Genomic DNA, 15,426 nt, shown 5'->3' with positions numbered 1-15,426 from the left:
GCAGTGCAGAATGAAACATGAGCGATCATACCAGCACTAATGCAACAGATTCTATCAGAACTCCGCAAGTTATGGGTGCTTGGGCGAAAGTAGTATTAGGATGGGTGACATCCTGCAAAGTCCTTATATTTCACCCATTTTCTTGGGAAATCCTCGTGTTGCACTCATTTTTTTGCAGATGATTCTTTCGACGTTACGTGCGACTTGAATTATGGTCTGCAAGTTTATTCGCAAATGTGAGTCACGGTGCCGTGGTTTTTTACTTGATATATTAACGAGAACGGGAGGTGCAGTGCGCACACACAAGGAAACAAATGACGGGAGGGGCAAGAAAGGAGAAGGAGTGTATGTATTTGCAGCGCAAAAATAAACATGTTCGATCATACCAGCACTAATGCACCAGATCCCATCAGAACTCCGCAGTTAAGTGTGCTTGGTCGAGAGTAGTACTCGGATGGATGACCTCTTGGGAAGCCCTCGTGTTGCACCCATTTTTTTTCGTATGGGTCGTTCTACGTTACGCGCGAATGGAATTATGAACCGCTGGTTCATTTGCAAAGTTGAGTCACGGTGTCGGGGCATTTTACTTGATATTAGAACGAGAAGGAAAGATGCAGAGGGCACGCACAAGGAAACAAATGACGGGAGGGGGATGGAGGGAGAAATAGTGTATGTATTTGCAGCGCAGAATGAAACATGAGCGATCATACCAGCACTAATGCAACGGATTCTATCAGAACTCCGCGGTTAAGGGTGCTTGGGCGAGAGTAGTACTAGGATGGGTGACTTCCTGCGAAGTCCTTATATTTCACCCATTTTCTTGGGAAGTCCTCGTGTTACACAAATTTTTTTGCAGATGATTCTTTCGACGTTACACGCGACTTGAATTATGGTCCGCAGGTTTATTTGCAAATGTGAGTCACGGCGCCGTGGCATTTTACTTGATATTTGAACGAGAACGGGAGGTGCAGTGCCCACGCACAAGGAAACAAATGACGGGAGGGGGAAGATAGGAGAAGGAGTGTATGTATTTGCAGCGCGAAATGAATTAGGTGCGATCGTGCCAACACTAATGCACCGGATCCCATCACAACTCCGCAGTCAAGTGTGCTTGGGCGAGAGTAGTACTCGGATGGGTGATCGCCTGGGAAGTCCTCGTGTTGCACCCTTTTTTTCCGGATGGGTCGTTCAACGTTACGCACGAATAGAATTATGAACCGCTGGTTCATTCGCAAAGGTGAGTCACGGTGTCAGGGCATTTTACTTGATATTAGAACGAGAAGGAAAGATGCAGAGGGCACGCACAAGGAAACAAATGACGGGAGGGGGATGGAGGGAGAAATAATGTATGTATTTGCAGCGCAAAATGAAGCATGAGCGATCATACCAGCACTAATGCAATGGATTCTATCAAAACTCCGGGGTTAAGGGTGCTTGGGCGAGAGTAGTACTAGGATGGGTGACTTCCTGCAAAGTCCTTATATTTCACCCATTTTCTTGGGAAGTCCTCGTGTTACATCAATTTTTTTGCAGATGATTCCTTCGACATTACACGCGACTTGAATTATGGTCCGCAGGTTTATTCGCAAATGTGAGTCACGGCGTCGTGGCATTTTACTTGATATTTGAACGAGAACGGGAGGTGCAGTGCCCACGCACAAGGAAACAAATGACGGGAGGGGGAAGATAGGAGAAGGAGTGTATGTATTTGCAGCGCGAAATGAATTAGGTGCGATCGTGCCAACACTAATGCACCGGATCCCATCACAACTCCGCAGTCAAGTGTGCTTGAGCGAGAGTAGTTCTCGGATGGGTGACCGCCTGGGAAGTCCTCGTGTTGCACTCTTTTTTTCCGGATGGGTTGTTCGACGTTACGCACGAATAGAATTATGAACCGCTGGTTCATTCGCAAAGGTGAGTCACGGTGTCGGGGCATTTTACTTGATATTAAAATGAGAAGGAAAGATGCAGAGGGCACGCACAAGGAAACGAATGACGGGAGGGGGATGGAGGGAGAAAGAGTGTATGTATTTACAGCGCAGAATGAAACATGAGCGATCATACCAGCACTAATGCAACGGATTCTATTAGAACTCCGCAGTTAAGGGTGCTTGGGCGAGAGTAGTACTAGGATGGGTGACTTCTTGCGAAGTCCTTATATTTCACCCATTTTCTTGGGAAGTCCTCGTGTTACACAAATTTTTTTGCAGATGATTCTTTCGACGTTACACGCGACTTGAATTATGGTCCGCAGGTTTAGTCGCAAATGTGAGTCACGGCGCCGTGGTATTTTACTTGATATTTGAACGAGAACGGGAGGTGCAGTGCCCACGCACAAGGAAACAAATGACGGGAGGGGGAAAATAGGAGAAGGAGTGTATGTATTTGCAGCGCGAAATGAATTAGGTGCGATCGTGCCAACACTAATGCACCGGATCCCATTACAACTCTGCAGTCAAGTGTGCTTGGGCGAGAGTAGTACTCGGATGGGTGACTGCCTAGGAAGTCCTCGTGTTGCACCCTTTTTTTCCGGATGGGTCGTTCGACGTTACGCACGAATAGAATTATGAACCGCTGGTTCATTCGCAAAGGTGAATCAAGAAGCAGGGGCATTTTTATCGATATTAGAACGAGAAGGAGAGGTGCAGTGTGGACGCACAAGGAAACAAATGATGGGAAGGGGGAGGGAAGGAGAAGGAGTGTATGTATTTTAAGCATAAAATGAAACAAGTGCGAGCATACCAGCACAAATGCACCGGATCCCATCAGAACTCCGTAGTTAAGTGTGCTTTGGCGAAAGTAGTACAAGGATGGGTTACCTCCGGGGAAGTTATCGTGTTGCACCCATTTTTTTTCAGATGGGCAGCTCGACGTTACGCGCGACTGGAACTATGGTCCGCTGGTTTATACGCAAATGTGAGTCAAGACGCAGGGGCATTTTAATTGATATTATAACGAGAAGGAGAGGTGAAGTGTGAACGCATCAGGAAACAAATGACGGGAGGGGGAAGAAAGGAGAAGGAGTGTATGTATTTGCAGCACGAAATGAAACCGGTGCGATCATAGTAGCACTATTGCACCGGATCCCATCAGAACTCCGCACTTAATTGTCCTTGGGCGAGAGTAGTACTCGGATGGGTGACCTCTTGGGAAGTCCTCGTGTTGCATCAATTTTTTTTCGGATGGTTCGTTCAACGTTACGCGCGAATGGAATTATGATTCGCTGGTTCATTTGCAAAGGTGAGTCACGGTGCCGGGGCATTTTACTTGATATTAAAATGAGAAGAAGAGATGCAGAGTGCACGCACAAGGAAACAAATGACGGGAGGGGGGATGGAAGGAGAAAGAGTGTATGTATTTGTAGCGCAAAATGAAACATGAGCGATCATACCAGAAGTAATGCAACGGATTCTATCAGAACTTCGCAAGTTAAGCGTGCTTTGGTGAGAGTAGTACTAAGATGGGTGACCTCCTGCGAAGTCCTTATATTTCACCCATTTTTTTGGGAAGTCCTCAATTTGCACCCAGTTTTTTACAAATGATTCTTTCGACGTTATGCGTGACTTTAATTATGGCCCGCAGGTTTATTCGCAAATTTGAATCACGGCGTCGTGGCATTTTACTTGATATTTGAATAACAACGGGAGGTGCAGTGCGCACGCACAAGGAAACAAATGACGGGAGGGGGAAGAAAGGAAAAGGAGTGTATCTATTTGCAGCGCAAAATTAAACAGCTGCGATCATACCAGCACTAAAGCACCGGATCCCATCAGAACTCCGCAGTTAAATGTGTTTGGGCGAGAGTAGTACTCGGATGGGTGACCTCCTATTATGTCCTCGTGTCGCACCAATTTTTTTTCAGACGGGTCGTTCGACATTACGCGCGACTGGAACTATGGTCGACTGGTTTATACACAAATGTGAGTCAATAATCAGGGGCATTTTTATCAATATTAGAATGAGAAGGAGAGGTGCAGTGTGAACGCACAAAGAAACAAATGACGGGAGGGGGGAGGGAAGGAGAAGGAGTGCATGTATTTTTAGCACGAAATGAAACAGGTGCGATCATACCAGCACAATTGCACCGGATCCCATCATAACTCCGCAGTTAAGTGTGCTTTGGCGAAAGTAGTACAAGGATGGGTTATCTCCTGGGAAGTTCTCGTGTTGCACCCATTTTTTTTTTCAGATGGGTCGTTCAACGTTACGCGTGACTGGAACTATGGTCCGCTGGTTTATACGCAAACGTGAGTCAAGATGCAGGGGCATTTTAATTGATATTAGAACGAGAAGGAGAGGTGAAGTGTGAACGCACCAGGAAACAAATGACGGGACGGCGAAGAAAGGATAAGGAGTGTATGTATTTGCCGCGCGAAATTAAACAGGTGCGATCATACCAGCACTAATGCACCGGATCCCATCTTAACTCTGTAGTTAAGTGTGCTTGGGCGAGAGTAGTACTCGGATTGGTCAACTCCTAGGAAGTCCTCATGTCGCACCAATTTTTTTTCAGACGGGTTGTTCGACGTTACGCGCGACTGGAGCTATGGTCCGCTTCTTTATACGCAAATGTGAGTCAAGAAGCATGGGCATTTTAATCGATATTAGAACGAGATGGAGAGGTGCAGTGTGAACGCACAAGGAAACAAATTATGGGAGGGGGGAGGGAAGGAGAAAGAGTGTATGTATTTTCAGCACGAAATGAAACTGGTGCGATCATAGCAGCACAAATGCACCGGATCCCATCAGAACTCTGCAGTTAAGTGTGCTTTGGCGAAAGTAGTACAAGGATATGTTACCTCCTGGGAAGTTCTCGTGTTGCACCCCTTTTTTTTAGATGGGTCGTTCGACGTTACGCTCAACTGGAACTATGGCCCGCTGGTTTATGCGAAAATATGAGTTAAGTCGCAGGGGCATTTTAATTGATATTAGAACGAGAAGGAGAGGTTAAAGTGTGAACGCACCAGGAAACAAATGACGGGAGGGGAAAGAAAGGAGAAGGAGTGTATGTATTTGCAACGCAAAATTAAACAAGCGTGATCATACCATCACTAATGCACCGGCTCCCATCAGAACTCCGCAGCTAAGTGTGCTTGGGCGAGATTAGTACTCGGATGGGTGACCTCCTGGGAAGTCCTCGTGTTGCACCCATTTTTTTTCAGATGAGTCGTTCGACGTTATGCGAGAATGGAATTATGAACCGCTGGTTCATTCGTAAATATGAGTCACGGTTCCGGGGCATTTTACTTGATACTAGAACGAGAAAGAGAGATGCAGAGTGCACGCACAAGGAAATAAATGACAGGAGGGGTGATGGAAGGAGAAAGAGTGTACATATTTTCAGCACCAAATGAAACAGGTGCGATTATACCAGCACAAATGCACCAGATTCTATCAGAACTTCGCAAGTTAAGGGTGCTTGGGTGAGAGTAGTACTAGGATGGGCGACCTCCTTCGAAGTCCTTATATTTCATCCATTTTCTTGGGAAGTCCTCGTGTTGCACCCATTTTTTTGCAGATGATTCTTTTGACGTTACGCGCGACTTGAATTATGGTCCGCAGGTTTATTCGCAAATTGAGTCACGGCACTGTGGCATTTTACTTGATATTTGAACGAGAATGGGAGGCGCAGTGCGCACGCACAAGGAAACAAATGACGGGAGGGGGAAGAAAGGAGAAGGAGTGTATGTATTTGCAGCGCAAAATTAAATAGGTGTTATCATACCAACACTAATGAACCGGATCCCATGAGAACTCCGCAGTTATGTGTGCTTGAGCGAGAGTAGTACTCGGATGGGTGATGTCCTGGGAAGTCCTCGTGTCGCACCAATTTTTTTTCAGACGGGCCGTTCGACGTTACCCACGACTGGAACTATTGTCCGCTAGTTTATACGCAAATGTGAGTCAAGAAACAGGGGCATTTTAATCGATATTAGAACGAGAAGGAGAGGTGCAGTGTGAACGCACAAGGAAACAAATGATGAGAGGGGGAGGGAAGGAGAAGGAGTGTATGTATTTTCAGCACGTAATAAACAGGTGCGATCATAACAGCAATAATGCACCGGATTCCATCAGTACTCCGCAGTTTAGTGTGCTTTGGCGAAAGTAGTACAAGGATGGGTTACCTCATGGGAAGTTCTCGTGTTGCACCCATTTTTTTTTCCAGATGGGTTGTTCGACGTTACACGCGATTGGAACTATTGTCCGCTGGTTTAAACGCAAATGTGAGTCAAAACGCAGGGGCTTTTTAATTGATATTAGAACGAGAAGGAGAGGTGAAGTGTGAACGCACTAGGAAACAAATGACGGGAGGGGGAAGAAAGGAGAAGGAGTGTATGCACTTGCAGCGCGAAATGAAACAGGTGCGATCATACCAGCGCTAATGTACCAGATCCCATCAGAACTCCGCAGTCAAGTGTGCTTGGGCGAGAGTAGTACTCGGATGGGTTGTTCGACATTACGCGCGAATGGAATTATGAATCGATGGTTCATTCGCAAAGGTGAGTCACGGTGCCGGGGCATTTTAATTGATATTAGAACGAGAAAGAGAGGTGAAGTGTGAACGCATAAGGAAACAAATGACGGGAGGGGGAAGGAAAGGAGAATGAGTGTATGTATTTTCAGCGCGAATTGAAACAGGTGTGATCATACCAACACTAATGCACCGAATCCCATCCGAACTCCGCAGTTAAGTGTGCTTTGGCGAAAGTAGTACAAGGATGGGTTACCTCCTGGGAAGTTCTCGTGTTGCACCCTTTTTTTTTTCAAATGTGTCGTTCGACGTTACGCGCGACTGGAACTATGGTCTACTGGTTTATACGCAAATGTGAGTTAAGACGCAGGGGCATTTTAATTGATATTAGAACGAGAAGAAGTGGTGAAGTGTGATCGCACCAAGAAACAAATGACGAGAGGGGGAAGAAAGGAGAAGGAGTGTATGTATTTGCAGCGCAAAATGTAACATGTGCAATCATACCAGAACTAATGCACCGGATCCCATCAAAACTCCGCACTTAAGTGTGCTTGGGTGAGAGTAGTACTCGGATGGCTTACCCCCTGGAAAGTCCTCGTGTGCACCCATTTTTTTTCGGATGGGTCGTTCGACGTTACTCGCGAATAAAATTATGAACCGCTGCTTCATTCGAAAAGGTGAGTCACGATGCAGGGGCATTTTACTTGATATTAGAACAAGAAGGAGAGATGCAGAGTGCACGCACAACGAAATAAATGACGGGAGGGGGTATGGAAGGAGAAAGAGTGTATGTATTTACAGCGCAGAATGAAACATTAGCGATCATACCAGCACTAATGCAACGGATTTTATCAGAACTCCGCAAATTAAGGGTGCTTGGGCGAGTGTAGTACTAGGATGGGCAACCTCCTGCGAAGTCCTTATATTTCACCCATTTTATTGAGAAGTCCTCGTGTTGCACCAATTTTTTTGCAGATGATTCTTTCGACGTTATGTGCGATTTGAATTATGGTCTGCAGGTTTATTTGCAAATGTGAGTCACGGCGCCGTGGCATTTTACTTGATATTTGAACGAGAACAGGAGGTGCAGTGCGCACGCACAAGGAAACAAATGACGGGAGGGGGAAGAAAGGAGAAGGAGTGTATGTATTTGCAGCGTAGAATGAAACATAAGCGATCATACAAGCACTAATGCAACGGATTCTATCAGAACTCCGCACTTAAGGGTAATTGGGCGAGATAAGTACTAGGATGGGTGACCTCCTACGAAGTCCTTATATTTCACCCATTTTATCGGGAAGTCCTCGTGTAGCACCCTTTTTTTTTGCAGATGATTCTCTCAACGTTACGCTAGACTTGAATTATGGTCCACAGGTTTATTCGCAAATGTAAGTCACGGCACCGTGGCATTTTACTTGATATTAGAACGAGAACGAGAGGTGCAGTGCGCACGCACAAGGAAACAAATGACGGGAGGGAGAAGAAAGGAGAAGGAGTGTATGTATTTGCAGCGCGAAATTAAACAGATGCGATCATACCAGCACTAATGCACCAGATCCCATAAGAAACTACGTAGTTATTTGTGCTTGGGCGAGAGTAGTACTCGGATGGGTGACCTCTTGGGAAGTCATCGTGTCGCACCAATTTTTTTCAGACGGGTCGTTCGACGTTACGCGCGACTGGAGCTATGGTCCGCTGGTTTATACACAAATGTGAGTCAAGAAGCTGGTGCATTTTAATCGATATTAGAACGAGAAGGAGAGATGCAGGGTGAACGCACAAGAAAACAAATGATGGGAGGGGTGAGGGAAGGAGAAAGAGTGTATGTATTTTCAGCGCGAAATGAAACTGGTGCAATCATACCAGCACAAATGCACCGGATCCCATCAGTACTCGGCAGTTAAGAATGCTTTGGCGAAAGTAGTACATGGATGGGTTACCTTCTGGGAAGTTCTCGTGTTGCACCCATTTTTTTTTTCAGATGGGCCGTTCGACGTTACGCGCGACTGGAACTATGGTCCGCTGGTTTATACGCAAATGTGTGTCAAGAAGCAGGGGCATTTTAATCGAAATTAGAACGAAAAGGAGAGGTGCAGTGTGAACGCACAAGGAAACAAATGATGGGAGGGGGGAGGGAAGGAGAAGGAGTGTATGTATTTTCAGCACGAAATGAAAGATCATACCAGCACAAATGCTCTGGATCCCATCAGAACTCCGCAGTTAAGTGTGCTTTGGCGAAAGTAGTACAAGGATGGGTTACCTCCTGGGAAGTTCTCGTGTTGCATCCATTTATTTTTTTCAGATGGGTCGTTCAACATTACACGCGGCTAGAACTATGGTCCGCTGGATTATATGCAAATGTGAGTCAAGACGCAGGGGCATTTTAATTGATATTAGAACGAGAAGGAGAGGTGAAGTGTGAACGCACCAGGAAACAAATGACAGGAGGGGAAAGAAAGGAGAATGAGAGTATGTATTCACAGCACGAAATGAAACAGGTGAGATTATATCAGCACTAATGCACCAGATCCCATCAGAACTCCGCAGTTAAGTTTGCTTGGGTGAGAGTAGTACTCGGATGGGTAACCTCCTGGGAAGTCTTCGTGTTGCATCCATTTTTTTTCGAAGGGGTCGTTCGACGTTACGCGCGAAAGGAATTATGAACTGCTAGTTCATTCGCAAAGGTGAGTCACAGTGCCGGGGCATTTTACTTAATATTAGAACGAGAAGGAGAGATGCAGAGTGCACGCACAAGGAAACAAATGACGGGAGGGGGGATTGAAGGAGAAAGAGTGTATGTATTTGCAGCGCAGAATGAAACATGAGCGATCATACCAGCACTAATGCAACAGATTCTATCAGAACTCCGCAGTTAAGGGTGCTTGGGCGAGAGTAGTACTAGGATGGGTGACCTCTTGCGAGGTCCTTATATTTCACCCATTTTCTTGGGAAGTCCTCGTGTTGAACCCATTTTTTCGCAGATGATTCTTTCGACGTTATGCGCGACTTGAATTATGGTCTGTAGGTTTATTCGCAAATGTGAGTCACGGCGCCGTGGAATTTTACTTGATATATTAACGAGAACGGGAGGTGCAGTGCGCACACACAAGGAAACAAATGACGGGAGGGGGAAGAAAGGAGAAGGAGTGTATGTATTTGCAGCGCGAAATTAAACAGGTTCGATCATACCAGCACTAATGCACCAGATCCCATCAGAACTCCGCAGTTAAGTGTGCTTGGTCGAGAGTAGTACTCGGATTGGTGACCTCCTGAGAAGTCCTCGTGTCGCACCAATTTTTTTTCAGACGAGTCGTTTGACGTTACGCGCGACTGGAACTATTGTCCGCTGGTTTATACTCAAATGTGAATCAAGAAGCAGGGGCATTTTAATCGATATTAGAACGAGAAGGAGAGGTAAAGTGTGAACGCACTAGGAAACAATTGACGGGAAGGTGAAGAAAGGAGAAGGAGTGTATGTATTTGCAGCGCGAATTGAAACAGGTGCGATCATACCAGGACAAATGCACCGAATCCCATCAGAACTCTGCAGTTAAGTGTGCTTTTGCGAATGTAGTACAAGGATGGGTGACCTCCTAGGAAGTCCTCGTGTTGTACCCATTATTTTTCGGATGGGCCGTTCGATGTTACGCACGAATGGAATTATGAACCGCTGGTTCATTTACAAAAATGAGTCACGGTGCCGGAGCTTTTTACTTGATATTTGAACGAGAAGGAGAGTTGTAGAGTGCACACACAAGGAAACAAATGACGGGAGGGGGGATTGAAGGAGAAAGAGTCTATGTATTTGCAGCGCAGAATGAAACATGAGTGATCATACCAGCACTAATGCAATGGATTCTATCACAACTCCGCAGTTAACGGTGCTTGGGCGAGAGTAGTAGTAGGATGGGTGACCTCCTGCGAAGTCCTTATATTTCACCCATTTTATTGGGGAGTCCTCGTGTTGCACCCATTTTTTTTGCAGATGATTCTTTCGACGTTACGCGTGACTAGAATTATAATATGCAGGTTTATTCGCAAATGTGAGTCACGGCGCCGTGGCATTTTATTTGATATTAGAACGAGAACGGGAGGTGCAGTGCGCACGCACAAGGAAACAAACGACAAGAGGGGGAAGAAAGGAGAATGAGTGTATATATTTGCAGTGCAAAATTAAACATGTGCGATCATACCAGCACTAATGCGCCAGATATCATCAGATCTCCGCAGTTAAGTGTGCTTGGGCGAGAGTAGTTCTTTGATGGGTGATCTCTTGGGAAGTCCTCGTGTCGTACCAATTTTTTTTCAGACGGGTCGTTCAACGTTATGCGTGACTGGAACTATGGTCAGCTGGTTTATACGCAAATGTGAGTCAAGAAGCAGGGGTATTTTAATCGATATTAGAACGAGAATGAGAGGTGTAGTGTGAACGCACAAGGAAACAAATGATGGGAGGGGGGAGGGAAGGAGAATGAGTGTATATATTTTCAGCACAAAATGAAACAGGTGCGATCATAACAGCAATAATGCACCGGATCCCATTAGTACTCCGTAGTTAAGTGTGCTTTGGCGAAAGTAGTACAAGGATGGGTTACCTCCTGGGAAGTTCTCGTGTTGCACCCATTTCTTTTTCAGATGGGTCGTTCGACGTTACGCGCGACTGGAACTATGGTCCGCTGGTTTATACGCAATTGTGAGTCAAGACGCAGGGGCATTTTTACTGATATTAGAACGAGAAGGAGAGGTGAAGCGTGAACACACCATGAAATAAATGACAGGAGGGGGAAGAAAGGAGAAGGAGTGTATTTATTTGCAGCGCGAAATGAAATAGGTGCGATCATACCAGTGGTAATGCACCAGATCCCATCAGAACTCCGCAGTTAAGTGTGCTTGGGCGAGAGTAGTACTCGGATGGGTGACCTCCTAGGGAGTCCTCGTGTTGCACCAACTTTTTTTTCGGATGGGTCGTTCGACGTTACGCGCGAATTGAATTATGAATCGCAGGTTCATTCGCAAAGGTGAGTCAAGAAGCAGGGGCATTTTAATCAATATTAGAACGAGAAGGAGAGGTGCAGTGTGAACGCACAAGGAAACAAATGATGTGAGGGGGGACGGAAGGAGAATGAGTGTATATATTTCCAGCACAAAATGAAACAGGTGCGATCATAACAGCACACATGCACCGGATCCCATCAGAACTCCGCAGTTAAGTGTGCTTTGGCGAAAGTAGTACAAGTATGGGTTACCTCCTGGGAAGTTCTCGTGTTGTACCCTTTTTTTTTCAGATGGGTCGTTCGACTTTAGGCGCGACTGGAATTATAGTCCGCTGGTTTATACGCAAATGTGAGTCAAGAAGCAAGGAAATTTTAATTGATATTAGAACGAGAACGGGAGGTGAAGTTTGAACGCGCCAGAAAACAAATGACGGGAGGGGGAAGAAAGGACAAGGAGAGTATGTATTTGTAGCGCGCAATTAAACAGGTGCGATCATACCAGCACTAATGCACCAGATCCCATCAGAACTCCGCAGTTAAGTTTGCTTGGGTGAGAGTAGTACTCGGATGGGTGACCTCCTGGGAAGTCCTCGTGTCGCACTAATTTTTTTTCAGACGGGTCGTTCGACGTTACGCGCGACTAGAATTATGGTCCGCTGGAGCATTTTAATCGATATTAGAACGAGAAGGAAAGGTGCAGTGTGAACGCATAAGGAAACAAATTATGGGAGGGGGGAGGTAAGGAGAAGGAGTGTATGTATTTTCAGCACGAAATGAAACAGGTGCGATCATACCAGCACAAAGGCACCAGATCCCATCAGAACTTCGCAGTTAAGTGTGCTTTGGCGAAAGTAGTACAAGGATGGGTTACCTCCTAGGAAGTTCTCGTGTTGCACCCATTTTTTTTTCAGAACGGTTGTTCGACGTTACGCGCGACTGGAACTATGGTCCGCTGGTTTATACGCAAATGTGAGTCAAGACACAGGGGCATTTTAATTGATATTAGAACGAGAATGAGAGGTGAAGTGTGAACGCACCAGGAAACAAATGACGGGAGGGGGAAGAAAAGAGAAGGAGTGTATGTATTTGCAGCGCGAAATGAAACAGGTGCAATCATACCTGCACTAATGTATCGGATTCCATCAGAACTCCACAGTTAAGTGTGGTTGGGCGAGAGTAGTACTCGGATGGATGACCTCCTGGGAAGTGCTCGTGTTGCACTCATTTTTTCTTGGATGGGTCGTTCAACGTTACGCGCGAATGGAATTATGAATCGCTGGTTCATTCGCAAAGGTGAGTCACGGTGCCGGGGCATTTTACTTGATATTAGAACGAGAATGAGAGATGCATAGCGCACGAACAAGGAAACAAATGACTGGAGGGGGGATGGAATGAGAAAGAGTGTATGTATTTGCAGCGTATAATGAAACATGAGCGATCATACCAGCACTAATGCAACGGATTCTATCATAACTTCGCAAGTTAAGGGTGCTTGGGCGAGAGTAGTACTAGGATGGGTGACCTCCTGCGAAGTCCTTATATTTCACCCATTTTCTTGGTAAGTCCTCGTGTTGCACCAATTTTTTTGCAGATGATTCTTTCAACGTTACGCGCGACTAGAATTATGGTCCGCAGGTTTATTCGCAAATGTGAGTCACGGCGCCGTGGCATTTTACTTTACATTTGAACGAGAACGGGAGGTGCAGTGTGCACGCACAAGAAAATATATGACGGGAGGGGGAAAAAAGGAGAAGGAGTGTATTTATTTGCAGTGCGAAATTAAACAGGTTCGATCATACCAGCACTAATGCAACGGATTCTATCATAACTCCGCAAGTTAAGGGTTCTTGGGCGAGAGTAGTAATAGGATGGGTGACCTCCTGCGAAGTCCTTATATTTCACCCATTTTCTTGGGAAGTCCTCGTGTTGCACCAATTTTTTTGCAGATGATTCTTTCGACGTTACGCACGACTTGAATTATGGTCCGCAGGTTTATTCGCAAATATGAGTCACGGCGCCGTGGCATTTTAATTTATATTTGAACGAGAACGGGAGGTGTAGTGCGCCCGCACAAGGAAACAAATGACGGGAGGGGGAGGAAAGGAGGAGTGTATGTATTTGCTGCGCGAAATTAAACAGCTGCGATCATACCAGCACTAATGCACCAGATCCCATCAAAACTCCGCATTTAAGGGTGGTTGGGCGAGAGTACTGCTAGGATGGGTGACCTCCTGCGAAGTCCTTATATTTCACCCATTTTCTTGGGAAGTCCTCGTGTTGCACCCATTTTTTTTGCAGATGATTCTTCCGACATTACGCGCGACTTGAATTATGCTCCGCATGTTTATTTGCAAATGTGAGTCACGGTACCGTTGCATTTTACTTGATATTAGAACGAGAACGGGAGGTGCAATGCGCACGCACAAGGAAACAAATGACTGGAGGGGGAAGAAAGGATAAGGAGTGTATGTATTTGCAGCGAGAAATTAAACAGGTGCGATCGTACCAGCACTAATGCACCGGATCCCATCAGAACTCCGCAGTCAAGGGTGCTTGGGCGAGAGTAGTACTAGGATGGGTGACCTCCTGCGAAGTCCTTATATTTCACCCATTTTCTTGGGAAGTCCTCGTGTTGCACCCATTTTCTTGCATATGGGTCGTTCGACGTTACGCGCGACTTGAGTTATAGTCCGCAGGTTTATTCGCAAATGTGAGATTCGGCACCATGGTATTTTACTTGATATTAGAACGAGAATGGGATGTGCAGTGCGCACGCACAAGGAAACAAATGATGGGAGGGGGAAGAAATGAGAAGGAGTGTATGTATTTGTAGCACGAAATGAAACAGATGCGATCATGCCAGCACTAATGTACCGGATCCCATAAGAACTCCGCAGTTAAGTGTGCTTGGGAGAGAGTAGTACTCAGATGGGTGTACTCCTAGGAAGTCCTCGTGTTGCACGCATTTTTTTTCGGATGGGTCGTTCGACGTTACGCGCATATGGAATTATGAATCGCTGTGGCATTTTACTTTATATTTGAATGAGAAGGGGAGGTGTAGTGCGCACGCACAAGGAAAAAAATGACGGGAGGGGGAAGAAAGGAGAAGGAGTGTATGTATTTGCAATGCGAAATTAAACAGGTGTGATCATACCAGCACTAATTCACCGGATCCCATCAGAACTCCGCAGTTAAGTATACTTGGGTAAGAGTAGTACTCGGATTGGGGACCTCATTGGAATTCCTCGTGTCGCACCAATTTTTTTTCAGACGGGTCGTTTGATGTTACGCGCGACTGGAACTATGGTCCGCTGGTTTATACGCAAATTTGAGTCAAGAAGCAAGGGCATTTTAATCGATATTAGAACGAGAAGGAGATGTGTAGTGTGGACGCACAAGGAAACAAATGATGGGAGGGTGGAGGGAAGGAGAAGGAGTGTATGTATTTTCAGCACGAAATGAAACAGGTGCGATCATACCACCACAAATGCACCAGATCCCATCAGAACTCTGCAGTTAAGTGTGCTTTCGCGAAAGTAGTACAAGGATGGGTTACCTTCTAGGAAGTTCTCGTGTTGCACCCATTTTTTTTTTCAGATGGGTCGTTCGACGTTACGCGCGACTGGAACTATGGTCCGCTGGCTTATACGCAAATGTTAGTCATGAAGCAGGGGCATTTTAATCGATATTAGAACGAGAAGGAGTGGTGCAGTGTGAACGCACAAGGAAACAATTGACGGGAGGGGGGAGGGAAGAAGAAGGAGTGTATGTATTTGCAGCACGAAATGAAACAGGTGCGATCATACCAGCACAAATGCACCGGATCCCTTCAGAACTCCGCAGTGAAGTGTGCTTTGGCGAAAGTAGTACAAGGATAGGTTACCTCCTGGGAAGTTCTCGTATTGTACCCATTTTTTTTTCTGATGGGTCGTTCGACGTTATGCACGACTGGAACTATTA

General features: G+C 45.9%; 26 pseudogenes; all 26 read left to right on the top strand.

The window, feature by feature from the left end:
• The first annotated feature begins 372 nt into the window (after positions 1 to 372).
• LOC148269972 (5S ribosomal RNA) lies at positions 373 to 491 on the top strand (annotated as a pseudogene).
• A 559-nt stretch (positions 492 to 1,050) lies between these two features.
• LOC148269971 (5S ribosomal RNA) lies at positions 1,051 to 1,169 on the top strand (annotated as a pseudogene).
• Positions 1,170 to 1,727: 558 nt separating this feature from the next.
• Positions 1,728 to 1,846, top strand: LOC148269970 (5S ribosomal RNA; annotated as a pseudogene).
• Positions 1,847 to 2,404: 558 nt separating this feature from the next.
• LOC148269969 (5S ribosomal RNA) lies at positions 2,405 to 2,523 on the top strand (annotated as a pseudogene).
• Positions 2,524 to 2,728: 205 nt separating this feature from the next.
• LOC148269968 (5S ribosomal RNA) lies at positions 2,729 to 2,847 on the top strand (annotated as a pseudogene).
• A 205-nt stretch (positions 2,848 to 3,052) lies between these two features.
• LOC148269967 (5S ribosomal RNA) lies at positions 3,053 to 3,171 on the top strand (annotated as a pseudogene).
• Positions 3,172 to 3,732: 561 nt separating this feature from the next.
• On the top strand, positions 3,733 to 3,851 carry LOC148269966 (5S ribosomal RNA; annotated as a pseudogene).
• A 206-nt stretch (positions 3,852 to 4,057) lies between these two features.
• On the top strand, positions 4,058 to 4,176 carry LOC148269965 (5S ribosomal RNA; annotated as a pseudogene).
• Positions 4,177 to 4,708: 532 nt separating this feature from the next.
• LOC148269964 (5S ribosomal RNA) lies at positions 4,709 to 4,827 on the top strand (annotated as a pseudogene).
• A 205-nt stretch (positions 4,828 to 5,032) lies between these two features.
• On the top strand, positions 5,033 to 5,151 carry LOC148269963 (5S ribosomal RNA; annotated as a pseudogene).
• A 1,486-nt stretch (positions 5,152 to 6,637) lies between these two features.
• Positions 6,638 to 6,756, top strand: LOC148269962 (5S ribosomal RNA; annotated as a pseudogene).
• A 1,565-nt stretch (positions 6,757 to 8,321) lies between these two features.
• LOC148269961 (5S ribosomal RNA) lies at positions 8,322 to 8,440 on the top strand (annotated as a pseudogene).
• Positions 8,441 to 8,641: 201 nt separating this feature from the next.
• LOC148269960 (5S ribosomal RNA) lies at positions 8,642 to 8,758 on the top strand (annotated as a pseudogene).
• Positions 8,759 to 8,968: 210 nt separating this feature from the next.
• On the top strand, positions 8,969 to 9,087 carry LOC148269959 (5S ribosomal RNA; annotated as a pseudogene).
• Positions 9,088 to 9,647: 560 nt separating this feature from the next.
• On the top strand, positions 9,648 to 9,766 carry LOC148269958 (5S ribosomal RNA; annotated as a pseudogene).
• An 885-nt stretch (positions 9,767 to 10,651) lies between these two features.
• On the top strand, positions 10,652 to 10,770 carry LOC148269957 (5S ribosomal RNA; annotated as a pseudogene).
• A 206-nt stretch (positions 10,771 to 10,976) lies between these two features.
• On the top strand, positions 10,977 to 11,095 carry LOC148269956 (5S ribosomal RNA; annotated as a pseudogene).
• A 206-nt stretch (positions 11,096 to 11,301) lies between these two features.
• Positions 11,302 to 11,420, top strand: LOC148269955 (5S ribosomal RNA; annotated as a pseudogene).
• Positions 11,421 to 11,627: 207 nt separating this feature from the next.
• Positions 11,628 to 11,746, top strand: LOC148269954 (5S ribosomal RNA; annotated as a pseudogene).
• Positions 11,747 to 11,951: 205 nt separating this feature from the next.
• LOC148269953 (5S ribosomal RNA) lies at positions 11,952 to 12,070 on the top strand (annotated as a pseudogene).
• Positions 12,071 to 12,246: 176 nt separating this feature from the next.
• On the top strand, positions 12,247 to 12,365 carry LOC148269952 (5S ribosomal RNA; annotated as a pseudogene).
• Positions 12,366 to 12,571: 206 nt separating this feature from the next.
• On the top strand, positions 12,572 to 12,690 carry LOC148269951 (5S ribosomal RNA; annotated as a pseudogene).
• A 1,268-nt stretch (positions 12,691 to 13,958) lies between these two features.
• Positions 13,959 to 14,077, top strand: LOC148269950 (5S ribosomal RNA; annotated as a pseudogene).
• Positions 14,078 to 14,606: 529 nt separating this feature from the next.
• On the top strand, positions 14,607 to 14,725 carry LOC148269949 (5S ribosomal RNA; annotated as a pseudogene).
• Positions 14,726 to 14,931: 206 nt separating this feature from the next.
• On the top strand, positions 14,932 to 15,050 carry LOC148269948 (5S ribosomal RNA; annotated as a pseudogene).
• A 208-nt stretch (positions 15,051 to 15,258) lies between these two features.
• LOC148269947 (5S ribosomal RNA) lies at positions 15,259 to 15,377 on the top strand (annotated as a pseudogene).
• Positions 15,378 to 15,426: the final 49 nt, after the last annotated feature.

The sequence above is a fragment of the Carica papaya genome, chromosome 1 (assembly GCF_054855325.1).
Source record: "Carica papaya isolate Zhongbai chromosome 1, ASM5485532v1, whole genome shotgun sequence".
Classification (NCBI taxonomy): domain Eukaryota; kingdom Viridiplantae; phylum Streptophyta; class Magnoliopsida; order Brassicales; family Caricaceae; genus Carica; species Carica papaya.
This window is presented reverse-complemented; position numbering and strand designations above follow the sequence as displayed.